This window comes from Bos mutus, chromosome X (genome assembly GCF_027580195.1).
Source record: "Bos mutus isolate GX-2022 chromosome X, NWIPB_WYAK_1.1, whole genome shotgun sequence".
Classification (NCBI taxonomy): domain Eukaryota; kingdom Metazoa; phylum Chordata; class Mammalia; order Artiodactyla; family Bovidae; genus Bos; species Bos mutus.
This window is the reverse complement of record NC_091646.1, coordinates 91635905-91659349: the sequence shown is the minus strand read 5'-3', so window position 1 is coordinate 91659349 and position 23445 is coordinate 91635905. Positions and strand designations below refer to the sequence as shown.

At 56.2% G+C, this 23445-nt stretch overlaps 1 protein-coding gene across 3 annotated transcripts in view; it reads right to left on the bottom strand.

Moving 5' to 3' along the window:
* BCOR (BCL6 corepressor) overlaps nt 1-23445 on the bottom strand; it is a 119752-nt gene that overhangs the window by 87073 nt on the left and 9234 nt on the right. Inside the window, exon 1 of one of the 3 annotated variants that reach the window (XM_070366419.1) lies at nt 2801-2928. The exons of the other annotated variants lie outside the window; for them this stretch is intronic. The gene's annotated coding sequence lies outside the window, so the exon portion shown is untranslated. Of the gene's footprint in view, nt 1-2800; nt 2929-23445 lie in introns of those variants that run through there. 3 annotated transcript variants of the gene reach the window in all.

Here is a 23445-nt window from a genome sequence, read left to right as displayed (position 1 = left end):
TTTGCAGCAATTGAGTGCTAAACTAAACACCAAGCCGACTAAATGTGTTAGGGGGAAATGAAAAGTCAGTTTACAAGAAACATATAATTAACACGTTCTCTGACTTTCCCTAAGCCTTTGTCTGGCTGAGGACAAGACACAGGAACCATAATCAACTTTAATAAAATGAAAGATGGTATCGAGGCAAAAGGGGAACAAAAAAAGTTTAGAGTGGGAAACAGTCCTCAGGAGGGGATTCTTGAGTTAATAATAAATGTTTTTTTTTTAATGAATCTTTTGTTGCCTTATTTTTAGTCAACAGCCATTTTCTCCTTCTAACTACAAAGGCTCCAGAAGGTTCTAGTTTGTAGTGTACCTGTTAACAGCGCCTGAAGCTGAGACCTGGAGGGGGGAAGCGGGGAGGTGGTATAAGGAACCCGTAGGAGATGCGCAGTAGTTCCCACAGGCTGATCTACCCAGGATAATGGAAATTACTATTGCACAACCCCAGAATCTTCACGTGGCCTGACTTCCAATAAACTGTTCCCCTCCTCACCCCTTGGAGAAAGTGAAATAAGACATTAGACTTTCAATAATCTCATATGGTGATGATCAATCAAAACCCAGAGGAGAAGGCCAATTTACAGAAATTGTATCTGCTTCACTGGGCGGCTGGAAGAAGGGAGCTGATAAGAACACTGTGCTCGCCTTTGACGTGTGAAGTTGCCCCAAAATGACAAATGCCAAAAAGAAAAACAAAAACACTGCCTGTACACACGGGGTCTTTTCAAAGGGAGAGGGTGCTCTGGAGAGGCCTGTGCTGAGGCAGATCACTGAAGGGAAGCACATGTATAGGCCACATAAAAACGACTTATTTTTATTATCTTTTGGCTATTTCAAGTTGGCATTTCCATCTTTCCTGTTTCTGTTATCGCCAATGAAGTTTATTTGCTGAATTAACTTTTAATGGATCCTCTACTTTGTTCTTCAAAGTTGGATTCTGGGACTTAGGCCTTTTTAGTCCGGACCCCTCTTGCCTTTGTGACCAGCTCTCACCCCCCCACCCCCATTCCAATCCTGGAGGTGAAGGGCTCAGCCTCTGTTAACTCCTTGTCTGCTGGTGTCTTTTCCCTGTAGCTACTAATCACCTCCTTTTGATCATTGCCAAGTTCTCAGGTTGAAGGAAGGAGAAAGGACCTCTTGACCATTCTGGCTGGCTTTCCACATGAGCCTGAAAATGTCGACAAATTTGAAACATCTGCCGGCCTGCTTTGGTCTGATTGCTAAAATATGCCGACCTCAAGCCCCCGCCCCCCCGCCCCTTTTAATCTGTTTCATATTCACAAATTAAGCATTTAGTCTGGGTAATAAATCAGGGCGGTTTACGAGGTTTACACGAGACAAACAAGCAAGCAGGGCACAACACAAGCCCCTGGAAGCGGCGTGCGCGGAGCTGCCAGGAGTCGGGAGCCCCACGCGCTCGAACGCCGAAAGCAGCCCCGGCGCGCCCTGACACGCCGCCAGCACCCACACTTCGGCTGGTCCCCGAGCGGGCGGAGAGGTGCAGGGGAGCAGCCCCAGCCTGAGCCCACACCCCTCCAACCTTCCGCACGAACCCGCGGCGCCCGGCGCGCCCCAGTTCTGGGCAACTCGGCGCCCCCGCCCCGCCAGGGAGGGGCCGCTGGCATAGGCGACAGCCTCAACCGGTACACACCCTGCGGTGGGCCCATTAAGCCGAGAAGCCGAGGAAACTGGATGCCCCCTCCCCCACCTCTTCCATCCGGCTGGGCTTGGCCTTAAAGATCCCAGGCCCACAGTCGCAAGCAATACGAAGGATCCTCTCCACATCCACGTGTGACCTCCACTGAGCCTGGGCGCTAGGCACCGCCCCCCCCCCCACCCCAATCTCTCCGCGTTGCCTCCTCCCAGGTTTCGGTCCCAGCAGCCACAAAGCTACTTTCAGATTCAGAAAGGGTGGGGGGGGGGAAGGGCTCTCTTTTAGAGTGGATCAAGGCTTAAGAGAGGCACGGGGAGGGGAGCAAAGGCACAAAACAGGGCTCTGGGCCCCGCTGCAGAGACCCGCGTCCGGGCTTTAGTGACCACCCAAACTCAGGGGGCTTCAACCTGTGTGTTTCCCGCCCTCCCCCGTGCATCAACGAGAAGTGGACCTGGACAGGGGGTCTCAGACCAGTACCAGCCTAGGACCTTGGGAGACTCTGAAGGGAAGAGCGGCTCCAGGTCACCCCGTCCGAGCCTTCGGCGCCGTGCCATGCTCAAGTTCCCTATCGATTGGCGTTCTCAGCGCTATCGTGGCGGCACAGAGACGGAGGGCGGGAAATCGGGAAGCCGGAACCTGCAGCCCACCCTGGACCTGGGAGGGGGGCAGGCGTAAGAACAATTCCCCCATCTCGCAACACAGTACACGCATGCATCGCCCTTCCTCCTAGCACACATTACGACTGCGAAAGCCATTACCGCCGGCGCGCGAGAGACTTTTTAAATATTTACAGCCCGCTCTCCGCACGGTAGCCTGATCCATCTTGTGGGCGCGGAGGCGGGGCGCGGGGCTCCGCTCCGGGGGAGGTGCGGAGTCGGGGCGGGGGTTCCAGTCGCCTTCCCCCGCGGCTCCGGGGTCCGCCCGGAGCTCCCCATCTTGTTCCCCCCGCCAGGTGGGTAGTGGGCCGGAGACTGCGCGCAGCGCGCCCAGGGCCCTGTCGGGGCCTGAGCGGGCGGGGGTGGGGGTGGGGGGCAGCGTCCAGGAGGAGGGAAGGCCGGGAGGCTGATTTAAAGGTTCTCACCGGGAAGCGAGAGAGGCACAGACCTGAGAGCCGCCGCGCGGTGAAATCCGAGGAGCTCTCTTGGCGAGGAGGGGCTGTCAGAGGCCATTTATCTCTCGCCAGAGTGGAGGCTCGGCTCCCACACCGCCCGCGAGTAACAATGGCAGCGATCAGCAGCTCTGCACGCGCTTCAGTGCATGAATGGATTGCGGAAGATGCCTGCGCTCTTCTTCGCTCAGGCGGCTCTCGGAGCGCCCCCTCCCCGCCCGCCGCCCCCGCCCCGCCGGCCTCCTCCGGCCCGAGAGCGCGCGGTGCGCCTCGGGGTTCGCGAGTCCGGCCCCGCGGCTCGGTCACTCTTACCCGGATCCCCCGCCGCCCTTCCCCCCTGCCGCGGCTCCCAGGGCTCTGGCACCTTGCCACCGAGTGTCATTAGGGGCTGAAACTTGACACAAGCCTTCCCGACGCAGACACCCCCGCCAGCCCCCTCCCTCCTTCGCTCCCCTCGCGGCAAGTTTACTTTCAAGGAGTTGGACGGTGTTTCCGCCTCAAAGGCCGGCCGAGTGCGGGTTCCAGGGGGAGGGGCGGGCTCGGGTGTCTTCACCTGCCCCACGGCCTAGAATGTTCGCAAGCCCCCGGCTGGCCCCCAGCCCGAGCGCCCAAGGCCTGCTCCCCCTCCTCTTCGTTTTGTAGCGGCTAATCCACCGAGAGTCCCAGCGATCCCCACACGCACTCCAGGCACCCCCACTCGGACCCACACGTCCGGCCACCTTTCGGGTCAGCGGCACAGCCGTGTACTCCCAATTCTCAGAGGCTTACAGTTCTCAGAACGCCACAGACGGCGCGAGGTGGGCCGCAGAAGTGGTTCCCTTTAACTCTGCCAAGGTCTCATAAAAGTCCCCCTCCAGGTGCTGCCTAGGGCTGGGAGCCACGAGGAGCGCAGTGAGCAATACTCCCGAGCCCTTCTGGGTTTGCTTTGAGGGGAGCTAAACCCAGAACCTCGGGATGTTTCAGTCCTGGAGGTCGCCAGGCTCTGGATGCGGCAGACTGAAGTGGGGGAGGGGGCGCCAGGGGTAGGCCCTCTCCGCGATCCGACGGCCGTGCCAAGTAGCCAGCGAGAAGAGGCTGGGTTGTGCCTGGGTTGAGGGAAGGCGGCCACACACGTGCGCAAAGAGCAAGGCACTGTAAAAGCTGAGACGCACTCGGAAAGGCAGAGCGCGCCCGGCCGACCCAGGAGACTGGCGAGGGCAGGCGAGAAGCTGGCAGCGAGACAAAGCGGGAGGAGAGAGCCAGGGAGGCTCAGCCGCAGACCCGGAAACGCAGGCAGCAGCAGACGCCCGAGCCCCGACGCGGAGGCGTGCGCAGCCAGGCCCTGCCTGGCATCCCTGGGTTTGCGAGCCCAGGGACGCTGACGCGGACTCTCGGCGGGGCCTTCTGCCAGACCTGGTCTCTGTTGGGCCTGGGCTGGCTCAGCGAATCAACTCGGGCCTTCCCATTAGATGGTGGGGCCCACGCCGTGGCAGTGGGCTTAACTGATAGGGACCCCTCTGGTCCCCGCCCCTCCCTGAGCCCCGGGACAAAGGTGTGGGTTTGAGGAGGTCAGCACTTTGTCCAGGCAAGAGTACAGCCCTCTAGTGTCCACCCTGGGGGCCACTGGCAACTGTTTATCTGACTTGCAGGTGCTGGGAGGCCACCACCCTCAATTGAATTGACATTCCAGCTTCCCCATCGCAAGACCCCTACGGCAAAGCCCATGCCCTGACTTTCCAACAACTGGGAATCGAGTGGACTTCCCACAAGGAGGAACAGTGTCATGTGAGAGGAGCTCCTCAGCCTCAAGTTCTCCGCTGCTCCCTTCCACTGCCTGCACAATGGACCCAGCACGCCACTCCTACTGGGCCAGGAGAGCCTCTTACTCACTGATCTCCCCTCCACTTCTCCCCACGCTGCCTGGGCAGCCCCGGGACAGAAGTCTCTGAGCTCACCTCTCCAACCTCGAATGAAGCTGAGCGTTTTCTCCAGGCTGTTGACTGCGGCACGCTGGCTGTACACACACACACACCACGAGTTGTTCTCGCCCTTCCTGGGGGCCTCCCTTCTCATCTCCCTGCTGGGCGCCCTCGAAACCTGACTACTCAGCCTGAGTGCAGAGCCCTGGCAGAGTGGGGAGCCTGGAGGACCAAGGGGAGGTGGCCAAGGGAGAGAAGGAGAGGGCCCGTAATGGAGGAGGGGCCCCGCATGCCTGAGAGAAAAGAAGCCAGCCTGCAGCCACAGCCTGGAGGAGAGGGGGAGTATAAAGGGAAAGCCAACACTAATCCCTCAGCCTACCTACGTGGGGCCTGACAGTTTACAAAAGCCTTTTCCCTGAATATTATCTCATTCACTCCGGGCTATAAGGAAGGTAGGGCAGATAGCGTTACCCTCACTGACAGAGGAGAGAGATGACGCCCAGAGAGGTTAAGATAGGTCTGTACCAAGGTTGCAGAGCTAAGAGTGGTGGAGGAGCCCCCAGGCCTGGGGTTTCCTGCTCCCAAGTTCACTTTCCTGTTCAATAGCTCTGTGTGTGTGAGTCTGGGTGACTATCTGTGTGGAGGGGAAGGGGGGGGGTGGCTGGACAAGAATGAGCAGTCCAGTGAGGGAAGTCCAGGAAGGAAGGACATAGCCTCATACCTCTTCCTCTACTCAGGTCTCAGCCAGCAGCCTCCTGCTCTCTCCGTAGCAGCCTGTGAGCCGGCCCCCAACTCGCCTGCCCAGGGGTGAACTGTCTGTGGCTCCAGCAGTGGCTATTCCAGAGGGCTTATATCTTTGGGAGGCCCCGCTCTGCTTGTCTGCTCGGCTCTCCTCTCTGCCTGTCATCCCCACCCCCAGCCTCGGCTGCAGGATGCCTTGCGTCCAACTGTGGTTTCCGGGCAATAAAACAACTATTAAAGTCTCAGGCACGGCTGGTGATTTGCATCACATCCTCTCGTGCATGGATTCAATATTTAATACACAATATTGAATACGGATATTAAAAATCAATAGCTGAGGACCCCTGGGGAGGCGGCACAGTGCGATCCTGCTTCAGAAACACAACCAGCTCCTCTTAAAAGATAGGAACGGCAAGTTCAGCCAAGCTGAGCCCAGCGCCAGGGGAAGTGAGGAGTAGTGGATGCCTCGCAGCTTCCTGATCTACTTAACTGCATCATTCCTAAGTCAGGCTAAAGGGAGGCCAAAGGAACTATGTGCCCTCAGGCTTTACTAGCTGGCAGTGGAGTGGGGTGGGGTAGAATTTGTTTCCAAGCTAGCTACCAGGTGGAGATGCCCCTTTTGTTGCCATTTGCACTTTGGTTTGGTTTGGTGCAGGCAAGCACTCAACACTTCCACCATGATGGCTCCTTCCCACCACCGATAGGCCCCACGGAGAGCTTCTGGCATAAGCTTTCAGGGAGATGGACCAGAGGATGCCAATGGCTCAGAATATTCTTTGTACAGTAAAAGAAATGTTAATTAAGCTCGGAGTCACAGGGTCTTCTGAGGCACCACCAGTCTTCAAGACAGAAACCCTCAAGCACATGACCTGCCAAAGGGCCTGGTGATGGCCGGCTGGTGACAGGACGATGACGAGAAGGAGGCAAGACACTGACGCGCTCCTGATCCAGAACAAGAATCTGGATAGCCTGTTAAACAGCCAGGAGAAGAGGGAGCTCCCGGGACACATAATTATCTTTTCAGGCCTGAAGAGGAACACAAATTACTCTCTTCTTTATCAAAACACAGAAATACACTTTCTCCTACATAGTAACAAGGTTCTTGCACACTGGTAGGGAAGGGGTGAAGAAGAATAAACATTTTTGAGAGAAGATCCCTTTTTTATCCAGTACAGAAAGAGAAGAGAAACTAACAGTGGGAGACACACTTAGCTTATCTGATTGGAAGGGCCTGGACGTTTTTCGATGCCAAAGAACTAGGTGAACTTGACCCACTGAAGTGCCATCCTAGACACCAACTTACCACATCAGTTTTATAGATTCCCTTTTTATCAGAGCTTAAATCAATATGGATGGAGTTGGAAACCTTGCTCTGGTTATAAATAGAAAGGACACCTCAGGAAAACCCCAAAGTGGCAATTTGGGTAGAAGTGAGAAGGGAAGGAAAGAGGTGTTAGAAAATGACAGTTAATGAGCCAGTGGCCTTGCCTCTTTGTTCCCTAACAGTTGTCAGAGAAACCATCAAAGGGAGGGAACAGGGGCCCTTCTCAGAACCGTCACAGGAAAAGCTGACTCGCTTTCTGGCTGCTGCAGATCCCTTCGGTGGTGGCTCACAGACCGGCCCCCTGGGAGTTTGCCTGTGTATATTTATGCGTTTTCGGGCTGGTGGTGCACGCACTTTTTACAATGTCAGGGCTGGGCCTGTGAAACCCACTACCAAAAGTTCTATTCAAAGGAAAAGATGTTCTAAGGCAGATGTTGTATACGGAACAACTGCTCCAGCATAGTCAGCAACATCTTCTTGGGTCCTTCAGCACTACCAAACTCCCTCACTTCTTCCCACCTTGGCCGTTGGCCAGGCTCTGGGCCTCCTCTAGACCCATGCAGACCTGATGGTTTGCACACCCCACAGTTCACTCGGAGCAGGGACATATGACCAGGGTATGAGCCAGCTGGCCAAGGGGGAAAGGAGGCTCAGCTCCAGCAGCAGGGGAAGGGGGGACCCAAAGACCCAGGGTACAAGCTCAGAACCCACTAAGGATGACACCTCCCCCTCGGACCCACCTGGTACTCCAAATCAAGACAAAAAATGGTGGCCTTGTCCCATATTGGTGGGCTACGCCTAAGGTGGAGGCGGCCTCTGTGGCATGAAAAACCTACACATCGGGTCCCAAACTTGCAAAGGGTTTGGAGGCAGGAGGGGGGTATCTTCAGGCCTCCCACCTCTCCACCCTTCTGAACATTTTCCTGGAACCAACTGAAGCTGCTAGTGGAGTTGTTCCTGAAGCTCCTCGGGAACTGTCGCTACCTCCTGGTGCACGACTGCAAGGAGAATGGCTTTCTGTCACAGAATCCCTTGGATAGTATTTGCATTCATCAAAACAAGGGGCCTCAGATTCAGGGGCAAAGCCTCACAGTTCCGATACTGACTCTGCCTTCACTCCCACACCTCACAGAAACACACCCCCAAACTACTGGGGTGTACACCGAGCTTGAGGCCAGGGTCAGCGGAGGCACGGCCCCCACCACCAAGTTGCCGGCCAAGATAACAGCTGCGGGAGGGGGAGGGGAGCCGCAAGCAGCCACGACCGAACGGTTGCGATCTAGAAAATTCAACAAGAGGCCGCCGCCAGCGCGGCGGCGGCGGCGGCTCCAATTAGCTGAGCCAACGGGGAAGGCAAAGAGCGAGGCGGCGGCCCCGCCGATCGTGCCCGGGGCGACCAGGCGGGCGGGGGCGCGGGGCCTCGGAGCTGCCCGGGCGGCCCTCGCCTGGCCCCTCCCGCGGGCTCTCGGAGCGCGCCTGGTGTTTACACACTGTCCTTCCGACACGGGATCAAGTTTCAGGCCGCGCTGGAGGCGCCGGGGGCCGGCCACAGGCCCGGGAGAGGGGAAGAACTGGAACGGGATCGAAGGCAGCGCTGCGCGGACCAGAAGGCCCGGCGCGCGTGGGCACAGCTAGTGCCGCCATCCCCTCGGGGGTGGGGCGAAGGGAAGTCCGGTGGGCAGGGTGGACAGGGACAGGTGGGACTGCGGAGAGCTATCCGGAGGGAGAAGCATCTCCGAGTCGCTAGAGTGGTGTGCTTTACTCACTCGGGCCGGAGAACTAAGTCCCGGTGAGAGGCGGGGAGGACTACCTAGAAGCCGGGCGCCAAGAACGCTCTGAGCGCCCCTCGTTGAGCTCTCCGCTCTTTCCCCCCAGTACCTTTGATACACTACCAGATGGATTCAGACCATTGTGGGGCAGGAGAGGAGCTAGAAGAGGAACGCGCTCGCAGAGACCTCGAGCCACCCCGCGCGCCCTGGCCCCGGGGCTGTCGAGGCCTCGGGCCGAGTGCCGGAGGGCTCGCCGCTCCGCGTCTTCTCTTAGCTGGCAGCGCGCGGGTGCCCCATGCTGTCAGGCGGCGGCGGGTATGCTTCCAGCAGCAGGCACGCTGTAAACAGCTGCGTGCGCGCCCTCCCCGCCCGGGCTGGGAACCTCACCCAAACACCATGTCGCCTTCTCTCGGGCTCCCGGCTGAGGCTGGGGGTGAGGGGGTGGGGAGGAGGCGCAGGGGGCGAAGCTTTTGTAGCCTAGCCGGGAGAACCCGGGCCCCCACCCCACCCCCAGGCCAGCGGGGCCCCGGAGCAAGCGTTCTGAACCTGCAGGGGTGCGGGGTGCTGCGGGGAGGGGAAGGAGTCAGCGCCTGCCCCCTCCCCACTGAATGTCTGCTTTGTTCCGGAAAACAAGGGAAGCATTAGGCTGCTGCCCCCGGGGAAACACAAAACTTCTTTTTGAATCTCGGGAAGGGCGGTTGACTGCGCTACGGGGCTCCCGAGACAGACCGAAGAGGGGAAAAGCTGAGAGGGCGGGTGGAGACAGGGAGACTCCGGAGGGAAGACGACGGACAAGTGTGGGGCGGGGAAGACAGCCGCTCAGGGTGACCGGGCGGGAGACCCGGGAACCCGACTCGGCGCGAACGTGCCGCGCGAGTTCCAGCGAGCAGCCGGCCCGGCCAAGTGGCGCCGGCCCAGCCGGCGGCCGTGCCAGCTTCCTGCCCTGCCCAGGACCGCGGAGCAGTCGGGGACGCCGCCGCAGGCTGGCCCGGAATCGCAGGACAGCGGGGTGAGGGGCGCAAAGCTCCCAGTTAACCCCAACCAGAACTTTGTGCATCTTATTTGCCCCTCATCCGCAGAGTGGGCCCGGATCCAAGACCTGGGGGGCCGTCGACTGTGGGCTTACACTCTTGGAGAAAGGAGGGGGGCAAAGGCCCAGGGAGCTCCCCCGCGCGGGAGGTGGGAGACTGTCTGAGGTGTCTTTGGTCTCGTTTGATGACCGCTAATCGGATCGGCTCCCAGGCCCGCTGTGCCGTTGCGAGGGGGCGGGTCACTTCTGCCCTGGCCGGTGCGTGCGGGCGAGGGGACAGAGCGAAAGCAGACCTGGAGCTCTCTCTCTCCAGCTCCGGATCTTCTCCCGACCGCCACCCCTCACTTCGCCTTTCCAACACCTAAGGAAGGGGAGGACACCCAGGCTCTGCCCCACCCTCCGCGGGGCGCTCCCCTCCGCCTCGGAAGCTCAGAACTAGAGCGAGGGTTTTCCCCCTTTCCCCTGAGCTCGCAGGGTTTCCAACTTCCTCTAAACCGCCCTCTCCGCTCCGAAAAGCCCCGAGGAGAGGAGCCGAAAGGAAGCACGCCGCTGGTCTGCAAAATGAAGACCATGTGTGAGGACGGCGGCATCAGAGTGAAGCCGCCGCGGAGTGAGGGGGGGGGTGGCGGCGAAGCCCCCGCGCGGCCGGAGGCCCGGGACAGCAGCAGCCAGCGCCTCTGCTCGGCGTTGGGGACGCGGAGCCGCAGTGAAGAACAGCGGAGAGGCTGGGCTGGCCTCGTGGCGGGCAGCAGGGAGGGGGTGCGGGGGCTGCCGCGCCGTGGGGGGCGGGGGGGCGGGGACGCAGCCCAGGCTTCCTGGGCCGCAGCTGCGACCGAGGGCGCAAGAGCAGATCGTGCTCCGCGGCGGCGGCGGCGGCGGCTCGGGCCCGCCGCGCTCGCAGCTGAGAATCAACAAAGGGAGGCGGCGGACGAGCGGGGGAGGGGCGCCGCAGAGCGCTCGCTGGCTGCTGTGGAATAATAAAAAATAATTAATAATGATAATAAGAGAAAAATCCCCGGGCTTTCATGGCTCTGGGTTTCCGTGTGGCTGCCGCGGGAAGCGCGCTGTCCTTGAGGCGGCCTCTCTCGCCTGGTCTGCCCGCCCTCCCCCTCCCTCGCCCCCTCCCCTCCTCAGGAACCGGGAAGAGAAAGGTCTGCAGCTGACAAATATTATCCATTCTCCCCATCGATCGCGGAGTGTACAGATGTGAGCGCTTGATGTGCCCGCGGAGCGGCGGATCCTCCCTGCTCGCTCGCTCTCGCCCAGGCTCCGCTCGCCGCCCCCCTCCTCCCCCTTTGTTCTCCTCCCCTTTCCCTCTCTTTAAATAGATTTCAGGGCGCTGCCTGTTGGAGAGCAGCTGGCGATCTCTCCCGAGAGAGGGAGCGAGCGCAGCCCGAGGTGCCCTGTCACCAGTCTCCCCTCCCCCACCTCGCCTTCCCGGTGAGGTCCCACCGCCCCCCACCTTTCTCCAGTTTCCGAAAGAGAAAACACCGGGAACACCCACGTCCACTGCACCGCGAGCCTCTCGGAGCCTTTGGACCCCTCGCGCTGTCCCCGTGCTGGTGTCTGTGTGAGGAGGAGGGAGGGGGCGCAGGGAGGGGACCCAGGGACGTGCCGGAAGAGCCGAGGGTCGGGATCTTTCTCCGGCAGCAGCAGGCACGCAGCCCCGGTCACGCTGAGAGGGGACAGTTTACCCATTAGGGAAAGTCGGCGGAGGCGGCCCTTTTATTCCTCTTTTGCAGATGGCAGATTAAGCCAGCAGCGTCCGGCCTCAAAGGGGCCGGCCGCTCGGCTAAGGGTTAACCCGTCGGCCGGTAATCGCAGGCACACACACACACTCACACACACACGAGCGGGCGCGCGCGACGCGCCCTCCCCGCCCGCCCGAGCGCCCGCCACAGCCCGCAGTGCGCCCGGGGCTGGAGTGTGGGGCGGGGGGGGACTCGGGGGGAGGGGCGGGGCGGGCTTAACCAGGCCGCTCGACTGAGCCGAGGCCACCTCGCCGTCTGTCACTTAAATGATTGTCCTCCGCTCCGCTCGGTGCGGTCAGTACGGGCTGTTAACAGGCAGTTGCAATCAGTTTCCGAAAGGTCAGCCAAGGTCCTCCGGCTCTCGCAGACGGAAGGCATTACGAAACCGCTTTTGTATCTGCAGGCACTTTAGAAAAAGACGCGAGGAGGGGCGCACCGCAGCGCCGCGGTGCTGCGAGCCCCGCGAGAGGGGCGGGGGCCGTAGGGCGGGGGAGCTCGCCCACCCCCGCCCCCCGCCGCTGCCTGGACTCGGCGGCGGGGAAACCACACCACGAGTGAACCAGGCCCTCCCGGCTTCGATGGGGAAGCAGGAAGGAAGGGGGGGGGGGGTCAGGCGGCAAGGCAAGGAGGAACGGGAGGAAGTGGGAGAGGCGTCCTGGCTCCCCTCCTCTCCTGGCCTTCGGCCCACCCCAGGACCCAGACCCGGGCGGGCGGCCCTGGGTGCCTCAAGACCCCGCTCGGACTCTCAGGTTCTCCTGTCTCTGGGAAGTGGGGCGGGGGGGAGGTGCTCGGGGAAAAAGACCCTCGCAGAGCAAGCGAGTCCCCGCGCGGTGCCTGAAGAAGCTGCTGCCGCCGCCGCTAGAAGTCGTCCATCAGCAACCAGTCCAACCTGCCAGTGATAATGTGCGATCAACACCAAATCACCCCCGCCAGGCGCGATCCATCATCGCTGCGCGCCGCGGGCCCGTGTGAGGCTGACTCCGGGCTTGGGGTGGGGGGTGCGGAGCAGGAGGCTATCGCCCAGCGCATTGGGACTCTCGGCGCACCTAGTTGCCCCTTCGGGAGGCCTGCATCCCGGCGTTCATAACTCTCCAAGTTCCCCAGCCGCAAAGCTCAGACCCGGTGGCACCGACTTCCCAGCACAGGTCACTTAAGAGCCCTCACGCCTTACTATCCAGGTCACACCCTCCCTTCCTCGGAGCTGCCCTGCCCGTCCCCTCCCCCTCCTTCGAGAAAGCCTGGCTGGCGGGAAATTAATATTTAATATCGTGAAATTGATTAAAGGGCTGGAAGCCGGCGATGGGGGTGGGGGGACGGGTAGGGGCGTAATTAAAGATCTGAGAGTCGTGGCCGCTCCTCGTCTGCTCTAGCCGCACGCAGCCTTTGTGAGGTCGAGGCGGAACTGCGCTAGGCTGAGCCCGGCGGCCTCGGGGCGGTGGCCGGTGCTGCCCAGGATCTGGCCGGCGCCCGAGGGTGGAAGGCAGGGGGCGGGCTGTCCGGAGGTGGCCAGTTAACCTTAGCGCACCTGAGGCTGTGCCTACAGCCGCGCTTCCCATGCCTGCTTGTACCGTGGGCTCCTCTCGGCCGCAGGACCCTGAGGGTTGGGTGCTGGAGCTTTTCGCTGCGAGTTCGGCGCCGAAGCGCCTTCCCGGCCCGGGGGGCCCAGGAGGGTTCATCTCCCCTTCGATTCCAGGGTCCCCAGCGCTGCCTCATACCTCGGGCCCCACTCCGAAGCCCCGGCTCCAACCTTTGACTGGGGTCTTCTGGGCCTCCCACGCCAGCCTTTCGGAAGCCATGAGCCAGATATAGCCAGTTCTGTAACGGGTGGCGAGGAGGAGGGGGTCCTGAGGCCGAGGCTGCCCGGAGCCCCCGCCGGTTCTCTCCCGTCCAGGCCCCACCCCGGGCCGCTCACAGTCAGCTGCACTGCAGATGGGGCCTGCCGCTCGAGGCGGCGGTCTCCAGGGAGCCGTCACCGAACCAGCTCCGCCGGCCGCCTGTCGTACCGTTTATGGTTACTGCGCCTCCCAGGAGGAGCACGGGGGCTGGACATGGCTGGAGGTGGGTGTCCCCGGGCCACCCGAGCTGGCGCTACTAGAGGAATTCGGTGGGCGCAAGGTCAGCGGTAACCCTTCGGCGCGGGCTACCGTGTAGAAACCGGATGGATTTGGCTCCGTAGTAGGATGACCCCCAGCTCCTGCAGGCCTGGCTCCAGAGGGCCGCTTTGAACTTTTTCTTGTACACGTTTTATTTTTTTGGTGAAGCGGCCTGTCTGAAAAGTACCAAGTGTGCAGAGGGGATAAAGCACAAACACTATAAACAGCGTCTTTGGCCCTAATCAACTGGGGGCCAGGAGGGCCCACCAGGCTCCAGGCCAGCTAGAAGGAAGGTCAGGACCAAGGATTATTAGGCCCAGTCTTGGGTTTATTGCTGTACTTGAACAAAGCACCGGGGGCTCCCTAAACTGGAGCGAGAGAGAGGTAATTAATAGAGGGGCTGCAGAGGTAAAGAAAGGCTGGTGTGGCGGCTGCCTGGGTGGGTGGAGGAAGTGTTCTCCATGAGAATAACCAGTCGGTGCAAACGTTATGCAGAACGACTTTATTTCACCAAAACAAAACAAAAAAGTTCACTTTCAGCTTCTCACGCTGAGCTGATAAACTACATGCAAACCTGGGATGGAATCTTGAACCAGTGGGACGTGTCAGGCTGCAATTTACAAAGGGCGAAGGGAAGCTTTTCCGGGTACCTCTCCGTTTCTACCATTGTGATTCTACCGGCATCAGCTACTCCCTCGGGTGGCCCTTCTGACCTCCCAACCTGAGCCCGAGGCGAGATCACTCAGAAGGCACCGCATTCATCAATGCCATTTCTGGTAAATTGGACCTCAGGTTCTGGAGTGTCCTAGAAGGCAGGAAGCTTACACAGTGCGCATACCGATGTCAGAGCAAATGTGATGGGCTGCTCACATTCTGTAGCCTCTACTGAATTATATTACGGATTTCCCAACGAGATGTACCCCATTTTCCAAGACATTCTTGATTTCAAGAGCTCTGGGCCTGTATATTAATTGGGCGCGATCCTCGATCTGCGGTCATGGGTATTGTGTCACTGTACACCAAACGTATGCACCAATCGTGTCCCACGCCTTAGCGGCCGAGCTGCCAGGGTGGAAGGAAATGGCTTGGGGTTGAGGTCTGCATCCAGTGGTACCCACTGGTCCGCTGTCCACTGTGTCTAGTCAGGCAGCCATCCTCCTCGCAGTCCTTATCTCAACCAGGACCTGTCCCTACTTCCTCCTATCGAGAGTCTGGGGGAGTTGGGTGATAAAACATCCCTTTAGGCGTCATCCAGGTAGGACGCTGGGCCAGGGAGCTTGTCTGGGGAAGGGGCAGGACTGGGTCCTCACCGGTCCCCTTAGGCCAAGGAGGAGCGGCCTCCCGCTAGGAGGCCCAGGCCCAGCGCGCAGGTTCTCGGGGGGCTGTGCCCGCCTTTCCCCCGGGCGCGGGCTGCACGCCGGCCGCCATCTTAGCCCGGGCGGCGCGGGCGGTGCTGCCCCCGGCGGTGGGACCGCAGAGCCGCTGGCCGGGCCCAGGCTGCAGTGCGGGCGTTCCCGGGGCGCCGTGCCCCTTTCCCTCCAGAGGCTCCTCCGCGCAGTTGGTCACGGCTGACCCCTGGCCCTGGGCGACCGCTCCTGGTGAAAGCGCAGGCTGTGGTCGCCCCTAGCCGCCACGCCAAGGCGGATTTTAATCCCGAGAAACGACAGCAGGTTCCAGGACTCCTGAATGGTCCACGCGGTGTGACCTCTCCTGCACTCAGCAGCCAGCAACTTGGGCTGCTGTCATCCTGGGGGGCAAGGCCTGGAGCACAGTCCCCACCGTCCAAAGGGTCTCTGAGCAGCTTTGAGGGCAGAGAGAATTTGAAAGTTATGTCTCTTTAAGGGGTCTAGGTTGAAGAAGACTCACTCTACTTTTCCGCCTTTTGACAGGGTTTTATGGAGAGCTTGCTCAGGGCTAGGCACTGACTTAGGCTCTAGGGGAATCCAAAAGTACAAAAGTGAATTCTGTAAAAAGGCACCCCTGGCCCTCAAGTAATTTACAATCTAGCTGGGAAGGCAGACTTGTAAATGACTAACTAAACACAAATAAAAGGCAACGTGAAATTAATGTAAACAAAGGGCATGAATCCTGCAGTAAATGGTCTGGGGAAGGGCCAATTAATTATTTTAAAAATAACCTTTACTTCTAAAAATGTAGAATCCACTCTGGGAGGGGAAGGGAGGATAAAAATATGCTAACACTGAATAGTTTCAGGGTTCCAGGGAATAACAGTCATCACTTCTGAAAGGTTGCTGTTTAGGAAAAATGGTGAAAGTTTATTTAAACTAAGCAAAATACCAAGATTCAGAAACTTAGGATTCATGTCTCTGCTCCTGACATCAGCTGAGCTGTAGAGATGCAGTTTTCCATCCAAACACAATACCACCACCTCCTCCCTCCCTCACTTTGAAATCGGTAAAACTCCCATCACACTTCATAAAAAGCAAAGTTTTAGAAAATAAAACTAAATGGAAGATGAGAAACTTCTAAAAAGGTTTGCAGCTGGAAGACAATGGGAATGAAAAAAGAAACACACAGAACAAAAAAAGATCAGCCTTTTTGCAGATGGGATCCAAGATGTGAATGCAAAAAAAACTGCCCCAAGATGATTTGTAGAGAGGTTGGAGAGTGTGGGAAAAATCAGTCATAGGTCAAAGAAAATGAAGCAAATAGAAAAAGGAGACAATTATTAACTCCAGGGGAAAAAAAAATCCTACAAGAAAGGAAACGCAATCACTGAAGCTCATCTGCCTCAGCAATAAACAATCCATATGTGGTTACAAAGTAAACACTGGACATGAATTTAATAAGAAATTATGGTACAGGTCTATTGTGAGGGTGGGGGAGGGGAAGTGTGACGAAGAGAACTAAAATCCTCCTCTACCACACCAGGAGGTCAACAGACGATGTTATTGTGGATTTTTTCCAGAGAAGGCCACATCTACATATTACTTAGAAAGTTTCTTCTAGCAGAAGAAACTGGCAGAACAAGGGAGAGGGGTGCTTTCTTATAACAATCCTTTACATACTATTTGGGCTTCATAAACTTTGGGCAAATAATTCCTTTGTGAAAAATACAAATTAATTTTAAAAAGTAAACACACATATAACTATAGAAATAAAAATATAGAAAAATAAAACTGAGAACTCCCAGCCACAATGATGTAACTAATGTCCTTTGAAACTGTCTTTCTTCAACATACCCAGTTCCAATTATGCAAAGTATGGAAAGAAACAGGAAGGCAAATGGATTTAGAGCGCCTGGCCTGTCCATTCCTAGCTATAAAGAGCAAGTCACCTAAATTTGCTGTTCTCAGGAGACGCCATTTCTGGCTTTACTGTGAAAATACCTTCCCAAGTATTAATGGAATTTCAAATACCCACACTGTCCACTATAGAAATGAACAGGCGCAAGCTTTACAGGGCTAATTTAGAAGGCTTCCAGAGGCTTCCCCTAGGAGCCTACTGCTCACACCAGAAAAATCCCTCTTTGGAGTTAACTTTGATTAGGAATTGCTTTCTCTGGATGATCCTCCACTTTTAAATGCAAATTGTCTTTGCCCATTACACGTTAATGTGAATTTCAGTTCACAGGTGACCTGTTAGGATGTCCAACTCTATTGCACCACCTGTTAGGTCTTCCACTCAAATGGCTGCACCCACTATATATAGTCCTGCAGCTAACAACATCCCTGAAAGGCTTCACCTTCAAAACCAAAGAAAACATCCCCCCGCCCCCACTTCAAATCCCACCTTGCTGGCTAAACAAGAAACATAGGTAGGGTGACACCCCTGTCTTTTTTTTTTTTTTTAACTCCAAATAAAGCCTAGGAAGGATCTAGTAATTCAATAATTTATGAACACTGGACCATGCAGATGAGAGGGGATGAAACAAAGAGCGAATAACGGGCCTACTGCTCCAACCTGCTCAGTCAACGCTGTCTTGATCTACAGCCTAAGGCTGGCCCGATCTGCTCCTAAGATGCCCTTTTGACCCCCGTCCTGTCCTGTGTCACCGTCTCTTTTCTTAGTGATCAGAGAGAAAATCTGTTTTGCCTCTGCCCTGAGAACAGAACTGCCACTAGCCTATTTGCTGCTATCAGGAGCACTGGAGAAAAGTGCCTCTGGGCCTGAATTCCAGTCCTCACTTCCTGTGGTGGCTGGGAGCCTTAGTACAGCACACGAGCTACACAGCCCGACCTGGCCCTGCTCCAGAAGCCAGCTTCTTTGGGGGGCTATACTGAAGGTTGCTCAGTTCTGACGCACAAGGTTCATGCTCCATTTGGGTTTCTTTGGTTTCCCAGCAGAGCAGACCTGTTTTTCAGCCCTGTAGACCCCTAATTACCTGAAGAGAGGCTGAGGTGAACCAGGTACATCCTGGGAAGTTGGGGTGAGGTCAGGAAAGGGGCAGGTCAGTCAGAGTTTAACTGGGAGTCCTCCACTAACTCAGGGATTTCAATTTTCATTGAGATCTAAAGACAGGAGCATCCCGCCCCAAAGCCTTGCTGAAAATGAAATCTTCATGAGGAAAAAAGGAAAGCCAGCCAGAGGGTGCACATGCCTTTTGGAATTTAAAAAACGGGAAAATGATAAGATTTCAGATTTAGGGAAGGCGTGTCACATTAAGGGAGCCAGAGAAAATAATAACTGCCAATTCCGAAGCAAAACAAAATCGTGTTTTTCCACTGCGTTTCTATCTCTGTCTCCTAGTCGAGCCACAATGAAATAGCAGATCAAATAGCAGATCAAAGGCAGAGGCAAATACAATTATGTTGCCTGTGAAACCCCTAGCATGAAATTAGAAGTCAAACTCTCCATTCAGGGGTTAGAGACAAGGATAATGGGAACCTGGGGCCCTAGAGATGTACCCAGCCCCTTTCAGTCACAACACTATCCATGGTGGATATTTAAAACCACACCTGGGGGTAGGGGACAAACAGTAAGTATTAGAGTCATTTATTATTAGAGCAATGTATTATTTTTTTCCACACTTTAGCAAATACACTGGCTACATTTCCAGCTCTGTACCACAGAAAGGTATCTGTATGTTGAAAGAAAAAAAAAGTGATTTGCAAGCAAATCATGAAAATAATGTTGCCTGAGGCGATGAAGGGTTACCACAGATCCCCCTAAGATGGCGGGTGAAGGATGGTGGCAGCCAGATTCCACAGTCCTGTCCTTTACCTGCTTTCCCTTTCAATGCTGAAGGGCCTACAACCCAGCTGATCCCACCAACCAATTCTTCCTCAGTCCTTCCCACACATCACAAGCTCACAGAGAGAGCTATCCTTTGATATCGTCTATTTTCCATAAGACCCATATTTGCTTTATGGCTCTATTTCTTTTACCCTGGCCTAATTTTAGCTCTCTGTCTCTCCCTCACCCCCCATATAATTTATGCAGCCTCTTGAGGGTACAAGCTCCTATTATAATGTAGACTATTCTGTTTAGAGCCAGTGCTAATTAAGCTTAGCTCTCAAGACTGCCTGGCATGGCTTGCTTTCTTCTTTCTTTTTTCCCCAGTGACCATAAGTTCTTTGACACTCCTCCCAATGAGGGGTAGGTCTATGTCCCTTTGCCTTGAATCTGAGTGGGCCCGTGACTCATCATAGGCAACAGAATATAGTAGAAATGACGCCACATGGTTTCTGAGGGTGGGTTGGAGGAGGTGATGCTGGAAGGCTTGTTTTTGGAGCCCTAAGCGGCTGCTATGTAACTTCAAGTCTTGCTGCCCTTAAGCTGCCATACTGTAAGGAAGCCCAAGCCACACACAGAGCCCTGTGCTGGTGCCTCTGAACACAGCGGAGGTCCCAGCCAGCAGCCCGACAAGTGGGTGAGGCAGCCTCCAGATGATTCCAGCCCCCAGAATCTCCACTGAATTCTGGACCCATTGAGTCCATAAGCAGAATTCAGTTGCTTTCACACTAGCTCCCTTGCTGCTGACAAGCTCTGACCCTCACTTCTGATAGTAAGAAGGGGAGGTCAGTTTTATAATATGCCTGCTGGAAGGCAAGCTGGATTAAAATCACAAGTGTGGAGGGCAGGACACATTTCATCACAATCCAAATCCTCCACCTTGGATGGAACAACTTCTTGTTCTTTACGGGATCCCTGGAGGACAGACAGTGACCTGTCTCCCTCTCAAATCTGAACTCACATTTCCCCTAAAGCAGGGGTCCTCAACCTCCTCCGGGATCTAATGCCTGATGATCGGAAGTGGAGCTGATGTAATAATAATGGAGAGAAAGTGCACAATAAATGTAAGGTGCTGGAATCATCCCACACACACAGTCCCTGGGGGTCTGTGAGAAAATTGACTTCCACGAAACTGGTCCCTGATGCCAAAAAGGTTGGGGACTACTGTCCTAAAGGATCTGGTTGAAAGGACCCCAGTTGTTGTTACCTCCGAACCTACGCTGGCTGTACAAGCGAGCCAGTTCATGGGGCAGGAGAGCAGGACCAAACATTTCCTCCTCCCTCCCACATTTTTCTTGCCTCTTCTCAAAGGTTCTCCTGTCAGGGAGGGGGTGGGATGGAATGCAGAAGGGGAGTCAGCTTGCTTCATTTTCTTCCCAATTCCTCCACAAACCCCACATCTTCTCATTCCCTGACCCCCAACTACCCCATTGCATTACAGTCCAGACATATACATTTTCATCCCTGATACTCAAGGTCACATTGGCTTGGCCATACCTACAGAATCACCCAGCAGCCCTTGGGCCTCTCCCTCCCTCCGATCCCCCTCTTTCTGCTTCCCTGAGACAGGTACTCAGAGTCCCTGCTGCCCAGGCAGCCCACTGACCCTCACTCACAGCCTGCCCTCCTGGGAAAGTGCTGAGGGAGGGGATGCCAGACATCTGGAATGTGGACGACTGAGTGGGGGGGGGATGGGGGGCCAGGTCCTAGTTCCCCTACCCCCACCACACACACCCAAAAAGCATGGCAGCCAAGGGGCAGGAGAAAAGAACAAGCCACCTGCAATGTGCAGACAAATTGGCCAAATTGTGTGGGGGGTGGGGGATGAGAGGCGAGGAGCTACTGAACAGGCCAGAATAGGCCAAGAAGCAAAGAGAAGAGGCAAAGAGAAGGGCCCCTGCCCTGCCAAATGCCAAGGGGTGAACTTGTCAAAGATAAAATACAGCCATCCTTGATGGCTCAGCAGGTAAAGAATCTGCCTGCAATGCAGGAGATGCGGGTTTGATCCCTGTGTTGGGAAGATCCCCTGGAAAACATGGCAACCCACTCCAGTATTCCTGACTGGGAAATCCCATGGACAGAGGGCACGGGGTCGAAGAGTCGGATACGACTTGGCACTGAGCAGATCAGCAGAATCGCGAAACAGGAGCTGAGATGAATGAAGCCCAAGGGACAGTTCTTCCCCAGATCACAGAAAGCCAGCACCAACTGGGGTTATTTGCTACCACTCATCTCAGGTGGCTTGGCCACAAGAAGCCCTGCAGAGAAGCACACAGGGGCCTGGGCCCTGCCCCAGAGCCTGAGTTCAAAGGCTGACATGCCCTCCCTCGCCCAGCTCACAGCCTTGGGGCTGCCTGCCCGCTGAACAGTGGGGTCCTAGTGCTCCAATTCCCAGGGCTATGGAACACACATTTTAGAAACAATTCCCTGCTGACCCAAATCCCAGGCCCATGAGGTCTTCTTATGCTTCAAACAGTATCAGCCCCAACCCTCTGTCACTCCTTCAAGAATAAGGGCACAACAGTTATCAAAACCTTATTATTATTATTGTTGACTAAAACCTCATTATTGCTTTACATGCAATTACTTCACACGTCTTTCCCCAATCTGGTGATGCAGGCACTCTCATGCGCATTTCACAAATAAGGAAACTGAGACTCAAAAAAGTTACATAACCACTGGAGGCAGAGTGTTAGTTGCTCAGTTGTGTCCAAATCTGTGCGACCCTACGGACTGTAGCCAGGCTCTTCTGTCCATGGGATTCTCCAGGCAAGAATATTGGAGTAGATTGTCATGCCCTCCTCCAGGGGATCTTCCGTACCCAAGGATCGAACCTGGGTCTCCTGCATTTCAGGCAAATTACTGCTGAGTCACTAGGCAGAGCTCCCATCTTAAGCCCAGATGTGTCTTGCTCCAGAGCTTTCCACCACACCTGTGATCTCCCAAACATTTTGACCACGTATTTAGTGCCAACCTGCACCAGGCTTGCAAAGATAAATAAGACAGTCTCTGCCCTTGGGGAGTTTGTAGTCTAGTGTGGGAGACAGAAGCGCTGCAATAGGATAGGATACGGGCTCTGAACGTGGGGGTAGTCCAAGTACTTTGGAGTGCTTCTGAATATCTTGATCATTATCACCCTTTCACCTCTCTGCTACTTTCTGAGTCCCTCTGGTTCTTCCTATCCTTCCTTCAGCACTAGCTGCTGGCTTCTCGTCCTTGCTGGTTTCTTTCCTCCTATCAAAGGAGTCTGTGCTTATACACCTGGCAGGGATCCTGGCATCATACTTGTCTGGAAGGGCTGCCTTGGCTATGGAGATGTCTTTGGCTTCTGGGGTCCCTCTGGGAGGAGCTAGGCCCTGTTGGTCGACCCAGGCTTCCTCCAGTGGGACATGGGCACAGGAGCCTGGACACTGAGCAGGCTGGTAGGCCCTAGCAAGGCTTTTATTGAAGCCTGTTAAAGGGCTTTGGGCTTCCTCTGATGAAAGGCGCTTAAGTGCATCTGGTTTTGATTACAGGGGAGGAGAAAGCCAGGCGGTCTCTCGGGGGTTGGACCCGTCATCTGGCTCTGCCTTCCTCCGGGCAAAGCAGGCTGCTGGTGAGGCCAGGAGGCCAGGTGTGGGGGGCAGGCAGGAAGCAGAGCCAGTACAAAACCCTCCAACTCTGCGAGTCTCCTGACTCCCAGAAACAGCTTGGTGGCTAAGAGACGTCAGGCTCCTTTGATAAAGTCAAGTTTAGAGTCGCTGCTGGCCACCCCTGACCAACTGCTCTTCACCGATTTCCACCCCCTCATCTCCACAATATCCTCCTAAGAACCCCTGACCCTCCAACAACCTTCCCGCCTGGCTGCTCCCTCAGAAGAAGTTACAATAGGCTTCTGCCTCAAGGGCTTCCGCAAGTGATGAAAACTAAGGAAATGCAGACTTTTAAAAGTTAAAAAACCCTTAATGTTCTCTTTCTCCTTTTCAACTAGCCAGTTATCATTCCCCATAAAATAGACGTCGTTAAGGATTCCACTTCACTGTAGCTGACTACGGTGCATTAAAGGAAGAGATTAGTATTAAAATAGGGTGCCTGTCCTGGACCATCACCAAGCACCCCCAAAGCCGCTCTGTGCCCCGCACCTGTCCCCGTGCGGGACTCCACGTGGGCACAAAAAGCTCTTGGGGGATCGGATGGGTTAACCGCAGGACGCGGTTTTAGGAACGAAAATGCATTTTCTTATTCCCACTCTGATTTAATCCTGCTGCGTGTTATTATTGTCAAGTCTCTTCGCACCATCGTTTCTAAAAAGAAAACCCGTGGGTCTGCGCTGCCCTTCGCCGCCTGCTCGGCTTTTATTGTGCACGCAGCCCGGTCTGCGTGGATCCGGCACGTCGTGACCGCCTCGCAGGCGCGCACGGACACCCTCGGATTGGCATTTCGATAAGAGCATTGTCTCAGCGGCGACACACACACTCACGCACACAATCGAGGGCTACAGACCCCTGGCCAACCCTCCTCGCAACCCGTAATTAGAGATGACCTTTGCGAAAGGCAATTAAAATATGGTAATGTTCGATGCGCTCGCCCCTTTTCAGACAGGCAAACACACAGGTGTTGGCTTCGGGAGGCTCCACCTGGCCCGGCCAGGAGGCCTCCTCCGGCTTATGAATGAACTCTTTCTCCCGGGAAGCTTCGACTCCCCGCTACCTACGCGAGCGCGGGCCCCCCCCCTCCCCCTCCAGTGCTCAAGCAGCCGGGAGCTCGCCAGCGGCGGCGGGGCTTTGTCATCGGAACGCACACACAGACACGCACACGCGCGCACCCGGTCGCCACGGGACCGCGGCAGCCGCCGCGCCG